The following is a 19,211-nucleotide window of genomic DNA, read 5'->3' as shown; positions in this document are numbered from 1 at the left end:
GTACGCTTTAAGACAGGCAAAACAGGACTGTTACAAATGTTGCCTGTGGTTTCTTCAATGACGTCTTTCTCAATTAGATCGTATATTATTTCTAGCAAAGCCCTTTCACATTCTTTTGACATTTTATATTGGGGAATACGTGGCAACCTGACATTATTTTTCAATGTTATGACATACGGTGCTATCTTCAAATGACCTACATCATTAGAACCATTCGCCCAAAGTACATCTGGAAGAGATGAAAGCTCGATCGGAATGCTCTCTTTTGCCAAATACATCGGGGAAATCACTTTCTTGCCAAGGGTAAGTTGTACTCCCGAAGGGGAACAGTATAAAGTCGCATACAATCTCTTCAGTAAATCCAAACCTAACAAATTTTCGCCACAACCGGTTGTAAGAATGAGGGGTGCTTCTAATTCGCATGGGCCAACAGAAAGGGGCATGGGATTGGAGATCGGGTTTCTAACAGGGACGCCAGAAAAACCTACTGAAACATTCATTTCGCCGGACAAAGGTGCGCCAGGAAGTTTTGAGTGCATAATCAAACTTTTAGTAGCACCAGTATCCAGCAGAAATGGCTCCGACACTCCGGATGTGATCACCTCGACATAAGGTCCATTCTGGTCTACTGGAACTGAAACAACTCCCTCTCTTTGTCCATGGCTGTCCTAGCAATTATTACCCTCATGCTCATTTTCTGCGTAATAGTCATCTGCATAGTACTGAGCTGTTCGGGAAGACGCGTTATTCTGTTGGTCAAAGCTATTCATGGAGTTTTGAGGCGGAAAAGAAGTGGTGTTCTGGGGGAAATTTCCACGGCCCCTACCTCTAGGAACCTGTTGAACACCTCTACCTCTTGCGCCGGAAACACCGCTTAAACGTCGTGCAAGAGCTTGGCAATTACTTTTGAAATGACCCTCCTCTTTGCAATATGCACATTGATTTGGGCCATATGGAGAACGCTGGTGGGAAAACTCGTTTCCTTGCGCGTTTCTCGAATACGGCTGCAGTTGCTGATAATTGGGCTGACTAGGAGTGCGAGGCGGATACGCTTGCTGGAGGAGAACTTTAGTCTTTAGTTCCTTAGTCTTCTTCTCTGTCTTATCTAGCTCGTCTTTGCGCCTATTTTCGTAGTACTGGGCTGTGGCTAAAATCTGTGCTGACGTGGAAACAGCCCAAGCACTCTCTGAATCTTTCAATTTATTGCATAGTTCGGGAAGCAAATTATGTACAAATTTGTCTACGAACAATCTTTGGCCACCCTCGGTAGCCATATCCTGACCACTATGATCAGTGAAAGTCTCCTCAAATCTCGTGAAAAAGTCGGACACATTTTCATCTTTCTTTTGCTTGCACGGGGATAGCTTGTCCCAATTTACACGTAATTCAGGCATTAATGTCTTCATGTACGCAATAATCCTACCTGGAAGATCTGCTATTAAAGGCTCGGGTTTGGAACCACCAACTTGTCTGGCATCAGTAGCAGTAATATTAGCCCATGAATCACCTAGTTCTTGATCATGATCTGCATGACAAATTTTACTCCATAAAGGATGCGGAACGACATTCCCAAACAACATGTCTATGTCTGCTAAATTCATTATACATGAGCTGGCAGTCTGTGATAATTCCTTGTAATACCCTGCGGGATTTTTACGTGGGTCAGGTAGTGTCTGTTTGAGTGCTAAAACTTCGGATCTTTTCCAGGGGACATGTACCCATACACGCTGGAAATGCGGTGGAACAGGCGGTTGCGCGTTCGCATCGCCTTCCCTCCATACCGGACGAACCTCTCTCATGGGGTACTGTCGCGCATTTTTCCTACCAGACACTTCGTCTTCATCAAACGATCTAGAGCTATTTCCTGTGCTCCTATAAGATAACAGTAAATCCATTGCTTTCTCAACATCTGCGCCTATAATCATGCCTTCATTGAATTTAAATCGCATGCGGGCTAGTTCCTGCATTCTGCGTTTTGGGTCATTGTCTTGTAAATCTTCCCAAAGGTACACACACATTCCCTCAAACACATATCTTTGAGTGGATGGATCCCATTGTCGGAAAACGTCCATAACAGACTGAGTATCGTATCTATCAGTGTCAGTAACCCATTTGCGTGCTAACTCATTTAGTACTTCTCTTTCCTCATAATCAGGTAGTTGACTACGCAACTGTCTACGTTCTGGTTTAGGGGTCGTTTTAGGTGACCCAAAGAACGGCGAGAATAGACCAGTGACAGTTCTTGTCACTCTCTGTCTGACAGAAGGAGAAGCTTGCGGCGAAACAGATGCGCCAGAGAAGATAGGCTGAGGTAAAGAGGAAGTCGAAGCGACAGCAGAGGAAGTTGAGGCAGTAGCAGACGTAGTATCGTAGTGAATAGTTGGAGCAGTAGGCAAGGTTGTAGAAGTAGAAGGAGTGTGTAGCAAAGGCGGCGGCCCTTGGGAAGGCTGCGCCGGAGAAGTAGGAACCAGCTGAAGAGGAGCTGGTGTTTGCGCAAGAGCTGCGTTTCGTAAGCCAGGGCGCGGTATAACAATACGCTTTGGGGGTCCCACAACACTTGATGTATATGGGGGTGGCGAGTTTAATAAATGGGACATTAACGGATCTTTCTCTGATGTTCCCTTTGAACCTTGTCCCTCATGTGGTAACATCGGGTAGCATTTATCTACTGCTAACTTCTTGCTTCTGAGCAGTTGTTCACTTTCTTGCTCTTCCTCGTTATCTCTGTATGCAATGGCGGCTTGCACCATTGACATACCTCTTCTATTTTTCTTAGCTAGTTTCATTTCTTTCTGTTTGGCTTCTTTGCGCCATAAGCGAAAAGAGTCAAACATCGCCGGCCGGGCTTTCTTCTTGAACAATTTGACCTCGAGGTTGTCTAATATTTCTGGGTCGAAACTACCATGTTGGGGCCATTTTAAGACACCATCCTTGCGTGTATATTTCATCCATACCTCGTTATACGTGATAGGACCTACTCCATGTTTTATATATAACTCATATGTTGGAGTTCAATCGGAGGAACCGGACACGAATCCTCTAATCGGGAGTCCTTACTACAACCAAGACAAAACAAGTTTCCAAGTCTGCTGAGACCAGGCATCTTCGCTCACTAGTCTAGCTTCAAACTTCAAGGGATTATCTAATTATGATATTATCGTGAATACACGAAACCCTTGGTTTTGGTGCTTGCAAGTACCAATAATACAAACCGTATCTCTGGGATACCAAGACTAAGAATCAAACTAAGAACCAAACTAAGGACTGGGAGACGCTCCACTTATACTTAACTGAATATTGAAGATCGGTGACGTCACTAGAAGACTCTTCTATCGTTTCGCTCTACCAAGGATCACTGGGTCCAAAACAAGGCGATAGTCAGGGCAGCAGTCCTTCGTAGCCGTCGGGACGCGGGGAACCTCGCAGCAAAGACCTTCGGAACCACGTCGACATGCAGGGGTCGCTGAAGTGGCTGGCCGTCCTCCGGAATTTTCACACGAAGCTCCTCACGAACATCTGGCTTGGACCGTCACCGCTTGATACCGCCCCGAGTTGGGCGCCAACTGAGGTGCCGGGTTTTTAGAGACCCGGTGGTGCCAGGGGATCACACCCGAAGACCTCTAGGTTCTCCCTGTTCTGGACTTACAGAAACACTGAGTCTTCTAGATGAAGTCAAAGATCGAGTTTATTGGCTGCAACCAAGTAACATGCGTCCTAGAAGTACGACAACACGGGCCGTAAGTTCTCAGGAGACTGTTCGTTTTTACAGAACCAGACTTCTCCTTATATACATAAATAACAGCTGCAGGCAAGAATTCTTAAGTTTACGATATGGCAATACAAATATTTCCACAATAATGCAAAGAGCGAAGTCATGCTGGTCAGTACATATTTTAGATGTCCGGTTAGTGATGGATTACCTCGCCAGATCCAGAACTCCCATCAGATATCAATGGAATGCCAATAAGGTCGAGCCCCCTCCCACCATAAAACGGGTCATAAACAAGAATCACGGACAGGTGTGCATGTGTATGGAAAACAGGGTTTGTATGCAGTGAAGGTTTATGACATGTTGTGCTTTGATGATATCGGGCTCGGCCACTGGGTGAGGAGCTGCCCAAACAGGCTTAGCTGGAGGCGGTGGAGTCAGCTCGGCCAGGTCATGGGGGAGTCAGCTACAGAGGACGTGTCCTTTCGGATCAAGCTCGGCTTTAATCAATTGACTTATATGAGGGCAAGTCCTAAGATGGATGCCGTTTACAAAATGGAGTCTGCGGGTTCGAGTCGCAAATCAAGATTCAAGGGTGTTAGCATCGCTTAATCATGACGCAAATGCATGGGGATGATGTCCCAATCATTACCGGTTCGTGGATACCAAATTCGTCATGATACGACGGTATTTTATAACGTGAGTGATGGACCCCGAGGCTGGTAAGACGGAGGGATCCAGAATTGCGGTACCACACCCCCGGAATAACAGGAACAGTGCCCATAATTCTCGCTCTCTTTCCGGTCATCCTACTACTATTTTTGTTTGTAAAAAATGTCTGTGCTCCCTGTGGTAACAAGCATGTCCAACAGAATATGCCTCTACTCAAAGCTACATCAATACCGTAAAAAATGGAAAACTTTTCGGATGCCTGCCTCTATCTATTATCGGAGTCAGCTACAACATGACATTTATTTACACATATGCAATCTGCGTGCAACCATCTTTTCATTGTAAAACTTTCCCATTCGACTGGCAAATGGATCTATGCCTTGTCAACATCCCAACAATCGCTCCTGATATTCAGCAGGTAATGGAGTATCTTGAAAACCATGAACTTGACTGTTCGGGCAGTAGAGAATTGGTGGATGCAATGCAAAAAGGAATCATGGCGGTATGGGATTTCTGCACAGGCACAAAAGATCTTCTGCAACGTGCGACCTTTGACAACCTCGCAGATGTCAAGTCAAGTCAAGTCAGAGAATTTATATAGCGCACTACCTACCCATAGGGTCTCAAGGCGCTTAGAAAGGGGAGGAGGATTATTTGTCAAATATCCACGTTTTAAGTTGTTTTCTGAATGCTAGGGGGTTCTGAGTGAGGCGAAGGTAGGTGGGGAGTGAGTTCCATGTTTTAGCAGCCAGGTATGAGAAGGATCTGCCTCCCATGGTGGTCCTGTTGACGCGAGGTACAGTGGCGAGGGCTTGGTTGGAAGAACGTAGTTGGCGGGAGGGGGTGTAGAAGGACAGTCGTGAGTTGAGGCATTCTGGTCCGATGTCGTAGAGTGATTTGTGTGCGTGAGTTAGCAGTCGGAAAGTGATTCTCTTATTGACGGGTAGCCAGTGGAGGTCTTTCAGGTGACCGGAGATGTGTTCGTTGCGCGGGATGACTAATATGATCCTGGCTGAGGCGTTTTGGATTCGTTGGAGTTTCTTCTGGAGTTTAGCGGTAGTACCTGCGTAGAGGGTGTTACCGTAGTCCAGTCGGCTCGTGACTAGAGCATGGGTGACTGTTTTCCTTGTTTCGGTGGGGATCCAGCGAAATGTTTTTCTGAGCATGCGAAGAATGTTGAAGCAGGATGAGGATACGGCACTGACTTGTCTGTTCATTGAGAGGGAAGAATCCAGGATGACGCCAAGGTTCCGTGCGTGGTCTGTCGGGATGGGTGCTTTTCCAAGGGCTTCCGGCCACCAGGAGTCGTCCCATGCAGAGGGGGATGTACCTAAGATGAGGACTTCTGTTTTGTCAGAGTTCAGTTTCAGACGGCTTTGTTTCATCCATTCGGCAACTTCTTTCATTCCTTCGTGTAGGTTAGTTTTGGCGGTGCTGGGGTCATTGGTGAGAGAAAGGATAAGTTGAGTGTCATCCGCGTAAGAGATGATGTTGAGGTTGTGTTGGCGGGCGATGGTCGCGAGGGGGCTCATGTAAACGTTGAAGAGGGTGGGGCTGAGTGAGGATCCTTGAGGTACGCCACAGATGACTTCAGTGGCCTCGGACTTGAATGGTGGGAGGCGGACTCTCTGGGTTCTTCCGGAAAGGAATGAGGTGATCCATTCAAGTGCTTTTCCTTGTATTCCGATGTTATTGAGGCGTTGTAACAGGATGCTGTGGCAGACTGTGTCGAATGCTGCCGAGAGGTCGAGGAGGATGAGGGCGACTGTGTCTCCATTGTCCAATAGAGTTCGAATGTCGTCTGTTGCTGCGATGAGGGCGGTCTCAGTGCTGTGTTTTGCTCGGAAGCCAGATTGTGAGGAGTCGAGGGATTTGTTGGCTTCGAGGAAAGCGGCGAGCTGGTTGTTGACGGCTTTCTCGATGACTTTGGCCGGGAATGGGAGGAGCGAAATGGGGCGGTAATTTTTGAGTTCGGTGGGGTCCGCTGTGGGTTTTTTCAGAAGGGCGGTGAGTTCAGCGTGTTTCCAATTTTCCGGGAAGGTGGCGGAGTTGAAGGAGCAGTTGATGACGTCTCGGAGGTGCGGTGCTATGACGGAGTCTGCTTTGTTGAAGATGTGATGAGGACAAGGGTCTGTGGGGGAACCTGAGTGGATGGAATTCATCAGGCGGATGGTGTCCTCAGTGGAGATTGGGTTCCAGTCGTTGAGGGTGTTCACGGGGGGAGAATGTTCAGCAAATGGTTGGGTTGGTTGGTTTTCGGGTTCGTTGTCGAAGCTGTTGTGGATGTCTGCAATCTTGTTGTGGAAGAATGAGGCTAGGGAGTCGCAGAGGGCTTGAGAGGGGGTGATGTTGTTGGAGTTGGCCGAGGGGTTGGAAAATTCTTTGACGATGTTGAAAAGTTCCTTGCTGTTGTGGGCGTTGTTGTCGAGTCGATCCTTGAATGCTGTTTTCTTGGCCTTTCGGATTAGTTGGTGGTGAGTGCGGGTGGCGTTTTTGAAGGCGTCCTTGGTGCTAGTGGATGGGTCTTTTTTCCAGGCCTTTTCAAGGGAGCGGCAGAGTTTCTTGGAATTCTTAAGATCATCGTTGAACCATGAGGCCTTCTTGCTGCCAGGTTTGCTTTGGCGTTTTTTCAGTGGTGCTAGGGTGTTGGCGGTGTTGGATAGCCATAGGGTGAGGTTGGCGGCGGCTTGGTTTGGGTTGGAAGAGTGGGCTGGTGTGTTTAGAAGGAGCGATGCGGAGATCTGGTCGGTGGTGATCTTGTTCCAATTTCTTTGCAGAGTTGGTTGGAGGTGGTTGGTGGGTTTTGGCTTGTTGTAGGTGAAGTGAACGCAGCTGTGGTCAGTCCAGAGGAGGTCCGTAGTGTGGCTGAAGGAGACATGGTTGCTGGAGGTGAAGATGGGGTCGAGTGTGTGACCTGCGATGTGGGTGGGGGAAGTGACCAGTTGTTTAAGTCCGAGGTTGGCGAGGTTGTCCAGGAGGGTGGTGGTGTTGCGGTCGTTGATCTTTTCAAGGTGAAAGTTGAGGTCTCCCAGAAGGATGTAGTCTTTGGAGGGGAGCGCGTGTGGAGTGATGAAGTCCGTGATGTCCTCACTGAATTTTGCGCGGGGTCCTGGTGGTCTGTAGAGGAGGGTGCCTCTGAGTGTGGTCTTGGGGTCGATGTGGATCTGGAAGTGAAGGTGTTCGGAGTTGGCGAGGTTGGTGTCAGAGCTGGTTGAGATGCGGATAGATTTCTTATGGACGATAGCGATGCCTCCTCCTGTGTGGCTGGTACGGTCCTTGCGTGTGATCTTATATTCTTCAGGGATGGCAATCGTGATGTCTGGGGCGGAGGAAGCGTTCATCCATGTTTCCGTTAGGAAGGCGACGTCTGGAGAGATGGTGTCTAGTAGGTTCCATAGGTCAATGGCGTGCCTGTGGACCGAGCGGGTGTTGAGAAGGATGCATTGTAGGTGGTTGGGGTCGGGAATCTGTGGTGTGGTCGTAGCGGAGATGTTGACGGTGCCGCTGAATTTGCAGGAGTAGCAGGAGAAAGGTCCATGGGTGTGTCCAGGAGCTGCTTGGACGCAGTTGGGGGCGCGACCGGGGTTAAGGGCTAGGAGGGTGGCGGCATCGTAGGTAATGCGGGAGGGCTGGGCAGCGCGAGGGGCAGGGGGTATGGCGCTGGGCGCGGTCCAGGCACGGACGGGCGTAGACGGGCTTACCTTTGGCGCACCTTCGGCGCGGATTGGGCGCGAACGCTGCGCGTAAACGCTGCGCGCGGGGAGAACTGTCATATATGGGTGGTGGAGGGGAGGGGCGAGGGCGTCTCAGCTGGGAGGCGGGGCGGGTCACGAAGGAGGACAACAACACCCAAAATGGCAGCGGAGGGGTCAGCGGAGCGGAGCGCTTGGGGCGAAATACAAAATGCTTAAATAAAGACAAATGCGCGTTTAAAAATGAAATTTCTACAAAGCGGCAAGCAGGGCACACTGCAGGCAGTCAATCAGGGTCAAAGCGGACCAAATGCTTAAACAAAGACAAATGCGCGTTTAAAATGCAATTTCTACAAAGCGGCAAGCAGGGCAAACTGCAGGCAGTCAATCAGGGTCAAAGCGGACAACGATACCACTGTTCGCCAGGGAGGCAGGGGAGCGACCACTCTGCTGGGAAGCGAAGCGAGTCACAGCGCGTTGAGGACACGGAGCGCTGTATCTAGGCAGTGGGAGGGCGTCTCAGCTGGGAGGCGGGGCGGGTCACGAAGGAGGACAACAACACCCAAAATGGCAGCGGAGGGGTCAGCGGAGCGGAGCGCTTGGGGCGAAATGCGCTGATACAATACAAAATGCTTAAATAAAGACAAATGCGCGTTTAAAAATGAAATTTCTACAAAGCGGCAAGCAGGGCACACTGCAGGCAGTCAATCAGGGTCAAAGCGGACCAAATGCTTAAACAAAGACAAATGCGCGTTTAAAATGCAATTTCTACAAAGCGGCAAGCAGGGCAAACTGCAGGCAGTCAATCAGGGTCAAAGCGGACAACGATACCAATTCAAATTACCCCTCCAACATTCGAGGAACATTACTGTCCCTTCGAGGATATGAATTGGATCGCTTCGCTTTTCTCACACAATGGCAACAATGACCTCTTGGAACATTACGCATCTCAAGCCGCTGAAGAACTTCTGCACTGCAATCTCCAAGACTTATAAGAAATTCACGTTATTCCTGGATTGATTTTTTCCAACTTTTTAAACTTTTTCCAATACATTTTTTTAATACACTTCAATTTAACTATTTTCATAAAATAAACTTCCTAAGTATGCTCAGGCATTTGAACTCTGTTTTCATTATTGCCCCTTACGTCTCCAGCCTAACCAGGAATGGGTGATGGATGGCCTATGCAAACACGCTATTTACTTGCTAAATTAGCCTAAACCCGACATCCATTTTGAAACCATGTCTATTCTTTGTGCACACATCTCTCTGCCTGCCTGTTATCCATGAAGCCCTTTCACACAAATTACCTCATCCTCAGCCTCTGCTCACGAGCTGGCGAGCAAGATCAAAGAACACAACATTGTTTAGGAACTGGTTGGCACAGTGTGGTAATCATATCCTACCTTTATTTTCATTATAGAATTTAGTCATTCATGTCTAATAGCTATTGTTTATATCACATGGAACTGTAACATGTAATGTGGAATTCACTGATGCAGGAGCTTCAGTTTGAATACAGCAGAAGCGGTTGGAGTTTGCCTCAGCTCGGTGCCTTAGCTCTTTGCACAAGGCTGTTTTTTTGAAAGAGATGAAGACAATAATGTATGGTTTGACGAGAAGGGTACCGAATGTGCATCTGAGATGCGCAATGTTTGTGTTCCTCCTCAAAGTTCCGATGTGGGTAGAACTATTACCAATTCTGCCACACACCAGATTGAATTTACTGTAGAAGAGATTGCTGGCTGTTCTACTGTTGATAATTTTGTGTTACAAAAAAGGAGTACTAGGGTACCTAAGAAGTTTGATGATTATATTTTGCAATATATTCTTTCTTTCTTTTTCTTAAAGGATACATGTGGTAATCGTATCCTACTTTTATTTTCATTAGAGAATTTAGAGTTATTCAAGTCTAATAGGTAATGTTTATGTCACATGGAACTGTAACATGTAATGTAGAATTCACTGACGCAGGAGCTTAAGTTTGAATACAGCAGAAGCGGTTGGAGTTTGCCTCAGCTGGATGCCTTAGCTCTTACACCAGTGGGTCCATTTATGGTACTTAAATAAAGACACTTTTTATATATCTTTAAGACGCTCTCACTTTATTTCACAGAGCCATTTTCTTAGACACACCTGATTTCACCATTTCTCTTCTGTGGCATTGCAACATTCTGCATTATATTCTTCACAATTATTTATTTATTCCTGCTTGCTAAAACACTGCATTCGAGTCTTCAGACCAGTAGGGGTGAGTAGTTCTCTTCCCACTCCCTGTATAGTATAAACGCATACTAACACTACTTACACAGGTATGCTACAGCGGCCAGTATCCTACAGTGCCCACAGCACATCACTTTACAGAAATCAGCTCATGACTTAGGCTCACGGTTCCATCCCCGAGTCTTCAGACCCGTAGCAGTGAGTAGTTTGCTTCCCACTCCCACTATAGTCTAAACGCATACTAACACCACCTGCACAGCTATGCTACAGTGGCCAGTACGCTACAGCGCCAAAAGCGCATCAGTTTACAGCACTCAGCTCATGGTTTAGGCGCACCCTTTCATCACCTCAGCACCATCTCACTGTGGGCAAAACAGCACTTTCACACCGGTAGGGGTAAATACTTTACTTCACACTCCTTGAATAGCATACCCTAACCACCCCAGAGAGCTCACAGCGCTCCTACCCTTCTCTTTCCTACTTTTTTAGGCCTTTTTCCCCTTACTCACTTCAATGGAATCACGAAATGGCTGCAACACTTTCTAGTTGCATTTTTTGTTTTGCTTATAACTTTGGCGTTGTTTGATGAATCTTCATGAAATTTTCCAAACTAAATATTTGTTCATAGCAGCTCCTATGTTGATAGTTTGGGGGTGATTCGTCAAGGGCGGGCCAAAAATGGGGTCCCAAAACGTGTTTTCTCCATGTTCATTTCCATAGGACATTTTAGACAAAGCTACAGGTCGAACTGATGAACGGAATTACCCCACATTTCGCAGGGAGAAGGGTCTTGGTCTAGAAAGCAAGCTTTTGCTTCTTTGGTGACAATCCGTTCAGTAGTTTTGGAGATATATCGAAATTTACAGATATTGATATTTGGGAATTCTGCCATCTGATTGGCTGAGGCTTTTCGAGCCCAAGCTTGCTGCTTCTTGGCTGCGAGTGGTGCGAGCGGTTGAAACTAGGAAGTGTTGGCAGCCATTTTGTGATTCTGTTGAAACGAGTAAGGGGAAAATAGGGTAAAAAGAGTAGGAAACAGGGGGATATGTGCACTGTAACCTCTGTGGGGGAGTGCAAAGCTAAGTAATCACTCCTACAGGTCTGAAAGTGCAGTGTTGCTCAGAGTGACATGGTGCTGAAATGAGATGCTGCTACACTCGGGTATGGAACCGAGAGCCTAAACTGTGAGCTCATTGCTGTAAAGTGAGGTGCCCTGGTCTTTGTAGCTTACGTGCAAGTACTGTTAGTAGACGTTTATACCATACAGGGAGTTGGATGCAAACTACTGACCCCTACCGTGCGTTTATACTATACCAGAAGTAGGAAGCGAAGTACTCACGCCTACCGGTGTGAAGGGTTGGGGATCAAACTGAGGTGATTTCTGTAAAGTGATGGGCTGAGGGCGCTGTAGCATACTGGCCGCTGTAGTATAACTGTGTAAGTAGTGTTAGTATGGTTTTATACTATACAGGGAGTGGGAAGCGAACTATTCACCCCTACTGGTTTGAAGACTCAGAGATTAAACCGTGACCCTAAATTGTGAGCCTATTGCTGTTAAGTGATGTGCTCTGGGCGGTGTAGCATACCTGTGTAAGTAGTATTAGTTTGCATTTATATAATACAGGGAGTGGGAATGTAAATGTGTAAAGGTACAGGAAGTTATATAGCGCAAATCACCAACCGGTCTCTAAGCGCTTGCTTAGGGAACCCGTCCTGGTATTCCCCTGTGAGATAACCCCGGCAGGGTATCCACAAGGTGAAAGCCAGGCATCCCGCCGCGAGGGGCCGTTGTGGAGATTAAGCAAGCTATTGCCCAGAGTCGCAGAGTGTGAACCCATGAATCGAGTAGGCACCGGAGCGAGAATTGTCGAGTCCATCGACATTTTAGGACTCAAGACCCCGCCGAGCCCGGAATTGAACCCTGGTCCCGGGCTGACCTCTGCTTCCAGGTCTGCCTCCTCTAACCAGTGAGCCACACTTCTCCACTTGGGAAGCGAACTACACACCCCTATCGGTCTCAAGACTCGTGGATGAAACCATGAGCTCATTGCTGGAAAGTGAGGTGCTCTGTGTAATATTCTAATGTACGTCATAGTAGAATGTTAGTATGTAATGCTAGTAGAATGTAAGTCTGTGATGTTAGAATGAAGGGCTGTCATGAGGGGAACATTGGGGAGTTTGTACATGGTGCTGGAGAAGATGGTTGCCTTGATGTCTGCTCCTGTTGGTGGCTCTTTAAGCTGTCTTTTTTTCCTGCAATTAATGTACTTATCAGATCCGCTGATGTCTGCCTCTTCACTACATAAATTTGGCGATGAGCGGGAGAAGGTAAAAAGAAGGCAGCACTCACCAATATTTTGAGCTTCCTTGCGTTCTGCTGAAGACCCATTTTCTTCATGAAGCTGCTTCTACTAATCCCAGGGTCATTGGGTCATTGAACTATGTCATCTGACCTCTGGTAGGATTAAAATGTTTTTATTTTGGGCTTCCTCTGCCTCTTCACTACACTCTGGTTGCTGTACTACAAATGTGCAAGTAGCAGGGGCGGTGGGTGACATTTGAAAGTGGTGGGGCGCAAAGTGATTTGCATACATCACCGTAGGGAGCGAGCGCAGCGAGCGAGCCCGAACCCCAAAAAGGAGGGTTTGGGGGGATAACCCCCCCCCAAGAAAATTTTGAAAAAAAAGAAGAAAAATCGTGCATTTTCAAGCAAATTTGAGAAAGTAGGAAGGTTAATAAAGTAATTGTGAAAGTGCAGTTATTACATTAATAGATGGCATAACATAGGTAGCTGCTTATTCAGTATAACCACAGAGCTTCATACATTCACACTTGTAAAAGCCTCTAATGTGAGCCATGATGTTTTGCCTAAGGCGCAAACTGGACTGATTAAGGTAATGCATTTTAAATATAAAATGGAAATGTGAAAAGAGTGTGTAGGAAGACTTCATGGACATTGTTGGTAATTTAAACACCATTATTCAGCTCAAGGATATCTTTTAATAGTTATGCGCGGCAGCTTGCCTCTCTAAAGGCATAGAAAATCCTCTGAAACATCACACATGATGCATTCTAAAATGTTACAAGTCATGCACTAGGCTGCTTTTTTAAGTACATTAAGCACATACAGGGATATTATTACAGAGTAAAAATATTTGATGTAAAAAAGGGAGTAGCCAGAAAAAGAAAATATGCCCCAGACAGGCTTAGAGGGAGAGCTCCCCCTGAGGGAGTTCTAAAACATATTTCCTGCCCCATCACCCTTTGCATAACTTCAACACTCTGAAACACGTCGCTTCATAAACATGGGCAAGAAACTTGATGGAGCTGTGAGGTCCTGCGACAAAGGCAGCGTTACTCTTCCTATAAGCCGGGAAGCTTAGTGTTCCTGAATGACATGCATACATGTGTACCTAAAGTTGTGATGTACCCGTCAATAAAACAAGGTATATAACGCATGCTTAGGTAAAACATACTTTCACCGATGGCTATTTTACCGCGGAAAAGCGGATGCTATTGTTATCCAACTCAACAGTATTTATTTTATCGACCTTAGAAAAATGAAAGGCTAAGTGGGCAAGCTAGGATTGGATCATGTGATCATGGAGTCCAACAGAGAGCTATGACATAAATGCTTTAGACCACAGACCATCGCTGTTTTGGAGATGTGTTGGTGGGAGGAGCAGAGAGGGCATGGCCACAGACTACTACTGGATAGTTTTGCACGTCTTAAATCTAAGTAATACTGCAACACCTAGATATAAGGCCACTGGAATTATGCGGCAGGGAAGGACCAAAGTATGTGGCAGAGTTGGCTAGATTATGCATCAAGAAAAGTCAAATTGTGCAGTGTAATGTGCCACACTCTGATAGTATTACTTCATAACTTTGACAGTTTTACACATGGTAACGGCGTTAAGGCAAATATTTAACCTCACTAATCCCCGATTATGCAGAAAATGCTGCGGCAACAGAATCGCATAATTCTGGTGGTCTTGCCTATAGGTGTGAAACAAACTAGTGATGCAGAGACCTTGTCTGAATGTTGCAAGTGACCTCTAATCTTCAGAGCTCGCAGTGTCACTTGAACTTTGCCGGAGACGTCCAGCGCATTAAGCCTCTGACAGTGATGCATAGGCTTGGCAGTGGCAGAAATCAAGCAACGTTCTTTAAAACTGGAAGATCTGGCTACAGAGGTGGACTAGAAATAAGTTAGTTGAAAAGTTGCAAAACCGCCATGATCCTAATATTCAAGTGATCTACATTTTGAGAAACCTGTAAAAAATGCAAAATTGATCCCTCTGCTACCATCGGCGCAGCTATCAAACTCAGCTTTCATGTGAACTACACTGGACGCCTTCTCTCAAAGTCAACACATACATGATAATAATAACAAATAACAATTCATGCCTTTTTGCAAATGCGTCACATAACCCACACAGCAATAACTCCTCCAACAACGTTATGAGTGCTATCAGCAGAAGCAGCCTATCCAGATTAACGTGATTATCGACAGTTAATCAAAGAAAGCGGTTACACAGAATGCATAGTTTATATCTGAATCACCTTAGAGGGATGATCATCTTATAACAACAGATATTCAGTAATGTTCACATTGTAAAAATCAGCATTTGCATTTCACCAATTCATGCGCTCTTGCATTTCAGAGGTTGCTGAAAGGCTGTGCATAGGAGAAGTTTTCATCACAACACTGTAGCTCTGCAAGAAACGCCAGACACAGACGGCTGCTCAGAGCCAATGTCTGAATCAATCTAGCAAGTTTAGAACTTTACACTGGCAATGGGATTGTGCGGGGTCTGCCAGTGCTTGGTCGAGCAAGTGATCAATAAAGTAAATTCCTGGTTCAATTGTTAGCACCATGCCTTCCTGAAGAATCCGTCCAGTACGTAAGCTTTTGAGACCAGGCTCCGTACTCCGTTCAACTCCCTCTGGGTAGCCTCCAACATCATGCATGTCAATGCCAAGAAAATGTCCCAGACCATGTGGCATAAATATTGCACCCAGATGAACTTTCACCATGGTGCCTTTCAAAATGCCAATTTTGGTCAGTTCTTCCAGATGAACTCTGTCTGCTAGACAATGCATATCTGGCCAGGCAACACCTGGTTTTACTGCCTTCATGACAGCATGTAATGAATGAAGCACAGCTTTATAGATGGCCTTCTGATCAGGAGTGAATTTTCCATTCGCAGGGAACCTGCAGGTGATGTCTGACCCATAGCAGTGATATTCTCCTCCCATATCAAACAAGCACAAATCGCCATCAACAACGGTCTTGTCATTTGGGGCTCCAGCATGCCCGTAATGCAAAATGGATGAGTTGTCTCCACTGCCACATATGCAAGTGTATGACGTGTGCCGCATGCCTCCACGTTTATAGCAATAATGCAGGAACAGGCTTTCCAATTCGTACTCTTTCATCCCCAGTTTAGCCGCTTTCATAACCTCTTTATGGGCCTCGCTGGAGATCCTGTTACTGTAGCGCAAGACTTCCAACTCCAAGTCGGTCTTAATTACACGGCACTCCACTATTTCTGGATGAAGAATTTTGTTGTTCACTTGAAATTGGCTAATTCCTTCAAATGAAGCTTCTTTGCAGACATTTCCGCTATCGGTATTAATGCCACGCAGAGTAAGACCCTCACAGTAGTCCATGATTCAATACATTGATTACAGGAGACATTTGACATCAGCCGGCTGAATTTACTACCTAGTAGAATCTGCAATGTTCCCGAGTGGAAAAGATGAGAGGGTTAAGGCATCTGGAGCTCTTGGAAAGGATAGGGTAGAGTGTGGGTTCAATGAGGATCCCCTTTCGCAAAATGTTTACTTTGTCTGTTTTCAGAAATCATATCCGTGATTTTGACATCAAATTTTAGGCACCTTTATGCCAACCAGAATAGTTTGTCACACAGCGCACATAATACATAAACACAAAGGAATTTAAGGAGCACTGACAAGACCCAATAAGGCTCTCTGACCGAAAAGTCTGCAGCTAGCACTGTGTTTTTTGGCTGGGCTGCAAAAGAGGTCACAAGTGGTTCTGCTGCATTCTTTTGCCTAAAGCCATTTCAGTCGCTGAGGATTCCCTAAGTGGAAAAAGGAAAACCAAGATCTAACAGGCCGCGCAGGGCCATCCTTTTCAGAGAGCTGCAGACATACATGCACACCCCTCAGAAACCAGGTGGCATTTATAAGTGCCCAACAAAAAAGCTAACACTCTCCAGTTATGCATTCCACATATGTGCAGGTGCTTGCGATAGCTCGGTTGGTAAATGCATCTGCTGTGAAGCTCTGCATACAAACAACAGGGTTGAAATGTTGGTGGGAAATACAGCCTGTCATCCTTCTAAAGCTGATAAAGTAAGTATTGTGAAAGCTGAGTATATTTTATGGCAGCTGTTAACAGCGCTATGGAGCAACAAGTCTGTATGTTAACAGTTGTCATGTCTCCAAGCGTAACATAAAACAGCAATTTGTAATTATTTCTGCTACATCTGCTGTGGGACTCAAAACTGCTCCAAAACGGTCACTGCTCAGGGTTCAAAGAACTCACGTGGGCTCTCTTCCTCCGTAGGGTTGATGAAGGACGTTGCCATTTTTGCCTGCTTATGCCGGCTGTAAAGCCCATCTGTTTCCTGTTACTAATTTCTACAATTAACATGCACTCATCACCAGCTCGAAGAACACACTCATGAACCCCCTGCAGGAGTTTCGGACCTCGAGAGTGCCCTGATCACAGGTTAAGAACCACTGCCCTAAATCATTTACAAGGCCTACGGCGCTAAATGTCTGGCTACATCCAGTAATTGGGACATTTTGACCAGAAACCTGCACTTTGTCTCTTATCGCCTGTCCCCGCCACGAGCCTCAAAAAGAAAAAGCATAGAAGAAGATCCATCAGGGTTCAGGGACTGAAAGTTTGGAACAACCTGGAAGCACAACTCACAGAACCGTGGCGGCGTGGCTGAATAAAGCTTCCTTTAGTTAAGTAAATCACAGCTAAATGATGAGCTGCTGAGAGTGAGGTCCTGAGCTGTCAGAGAGCTCACATGTGTCTGTCACCCAAACTGGAAAGAAACACCCCCCCCCCCACTCTAGGACAGCAGTGGGACAGAAAATAAATCCTGGCAACAGACACGAGTGCCCCCTAATTGGCAAAGCAGACAATTGAAATGAGCCTACATTAGCAAGTCAGAGCAATTTTGAACTTGTCCAGACGCACTGTATACTTTTTTTGCAATGTATAGAAGACTACGTGCATCTTGGCTTGCTGCAAGTAATCTTTGTTATATATAATCAACATGAATATTTGGTGCACCAGCCCACAAACTCTTTCCCTAATCTGACTTCTAAAATCATCACCCTATGTTATCCTTGTCAAGTCCCCAATATCATCCCCATCACCATTTCAATTAGGAAACATTTCTTAAAATTTTCGCTTTATAGTGCCTTAGTGAGTACAGTAATCTTTTATGCACTGAACCCATGTCATTAGGCAGAAAATAACAAAGCACAGTCAAATTAAAAATAAAGTAACAAAGTGCAAATAAATAAAATAAAATCTGTATCCCTATAATCAGAACCCTATTTATTTCAAATGTTTGGTGACTCACCTCACCAGAATGTCCTGCCGTGTGCACGGCTGCTTCACAGATCTGCACACATGAACTTGCTATTTGTGCACCTTCTGCACATAGGCTTCATAGATTCACATGGGGATGCATTTAATAGCACACTGACTTGTGGTGTGATCTATCCTTCGGGGCCTGGCAGAAGACTCAAGGGAGAAGAAAGTTGCTGCCCCCAACTCTGCTGATTTACATGATAGAAACTCAATTTAAACTCCGGGCAAGGTTTGGTAAATATATGAGGGAAACAAACAGTAAAAAAAAACTGACGGTGCGCTGCGGACCTAGCATATCTATTCCCAACTGTCGACCAAGCGCTTAGAGGTGATTCAGGTAAGGTTACTTTCTGCGCTAGCGGCTCAACTTTATTGAGCTGAACCGGCTTGAAAACCAAGTCTCCATACTATGAATTAGAGCAACATCGCTCTAGCGGCTAACACGTATGTGACCTCGGTATTCATAGGCACAGTAGGTGACTTGTGTAACTGGCACAAAATATGGAAAACATTCCATGTAAGGTAGGTCCTGTCGAGCGAAGTGCATCCCGTGTCCTGCAATCACACATAACACGTTCTAAAATTAAACGATCGTTCACGGCTACAAAATAAACAGCATTTTCTGCAATTCTGCCTGAAACGCTCCGCGTGTCCTCTCCGAATGTTTCTATGTGCTTCATTCACTTACCGCTGCCGGTGTCTGCGCTGTCTGAGGACTGCCTTCCTTTCTCGACCCCGAACACCTCTGGCTTCCTCCTTCCTTGGACTTCCCGCCTCTATGGCTCAGCAACGAATGCCAGGCCACCCCCACGCGCGGCATCCAATGGGATGCTGCGCCGGTGGACCAGCCAATCCTGGAGCTGTATGCAGCGCCAGGATTGGCTAGGGGGTCATATTTGCCCTCGCCCTGTCGCCCTTTGGAGACCCGGGCTTGGGGAACTGTGGCAGGCGAACAAGCACCCCTGGGTCCCGCTGGGGAACTTACAGTGCGCATGCTTGAGAAAGTTGCCAACTTTCCCAAGCATGAGCACTGTAAGTTCCCCAGACTGCGTGCGCACTACGTCTGCTGCAGCCTGAGTGTGTGGACTGTCACTCAAGCTGCAGCAGGCCACCCCCCCTGGCAATTCTCGGCGGCTGATTGTTCTGCTTGTATTTTGTTTAGATACGGCCGGCAGCCGCGATGCGTCCATGGTGGCTAGTGGGGCTACGCCCCTACGCCCCAATGGACGCACCGCGGCTGGCAAGTAGTGTTAGTATGTGTTAATAC

General features: G+C 46.4%; 1 protein-coding gene and 1 pseudogene across 1 annotated transcript in view; both read right to left on the bottom strand.

Moving 5' to 3' along the window:
- Positions 1–19,211, bottom strand: part of LOC147663289 (uromodulin-like) — a 189,904-nt gene that overhangs the window by 21,010 nt on the left and 149,683 nt on the right. The gene's annotated exons all lie outside the window — the stretch shown is intronic.
- LOC147663290 (xaa-Pro dipeptidase pseudogene) lies at positions 15,064–15,972 on the bottom strand (annotated as a pseudogene).

This window comes from Lissotriton vulgaris, unplaced genomic scaffold (genome assembly GCF_964263255.1).
Source record: "Lissotriton vulgaris unplaced genomic scaffold, aLisVul1.2 SCAFFOLD_535, whole genome shotgun sequence".
Lineage (NCBI taxonomy): Eukaryota > Metazoa > Chordata > Amphibia > Caudata > Salamandridae > Lissotriton > Lissotriton vulgaris.
This window is presented reverse-complemented; position numbering and strand designations above follow the sequence as displayed.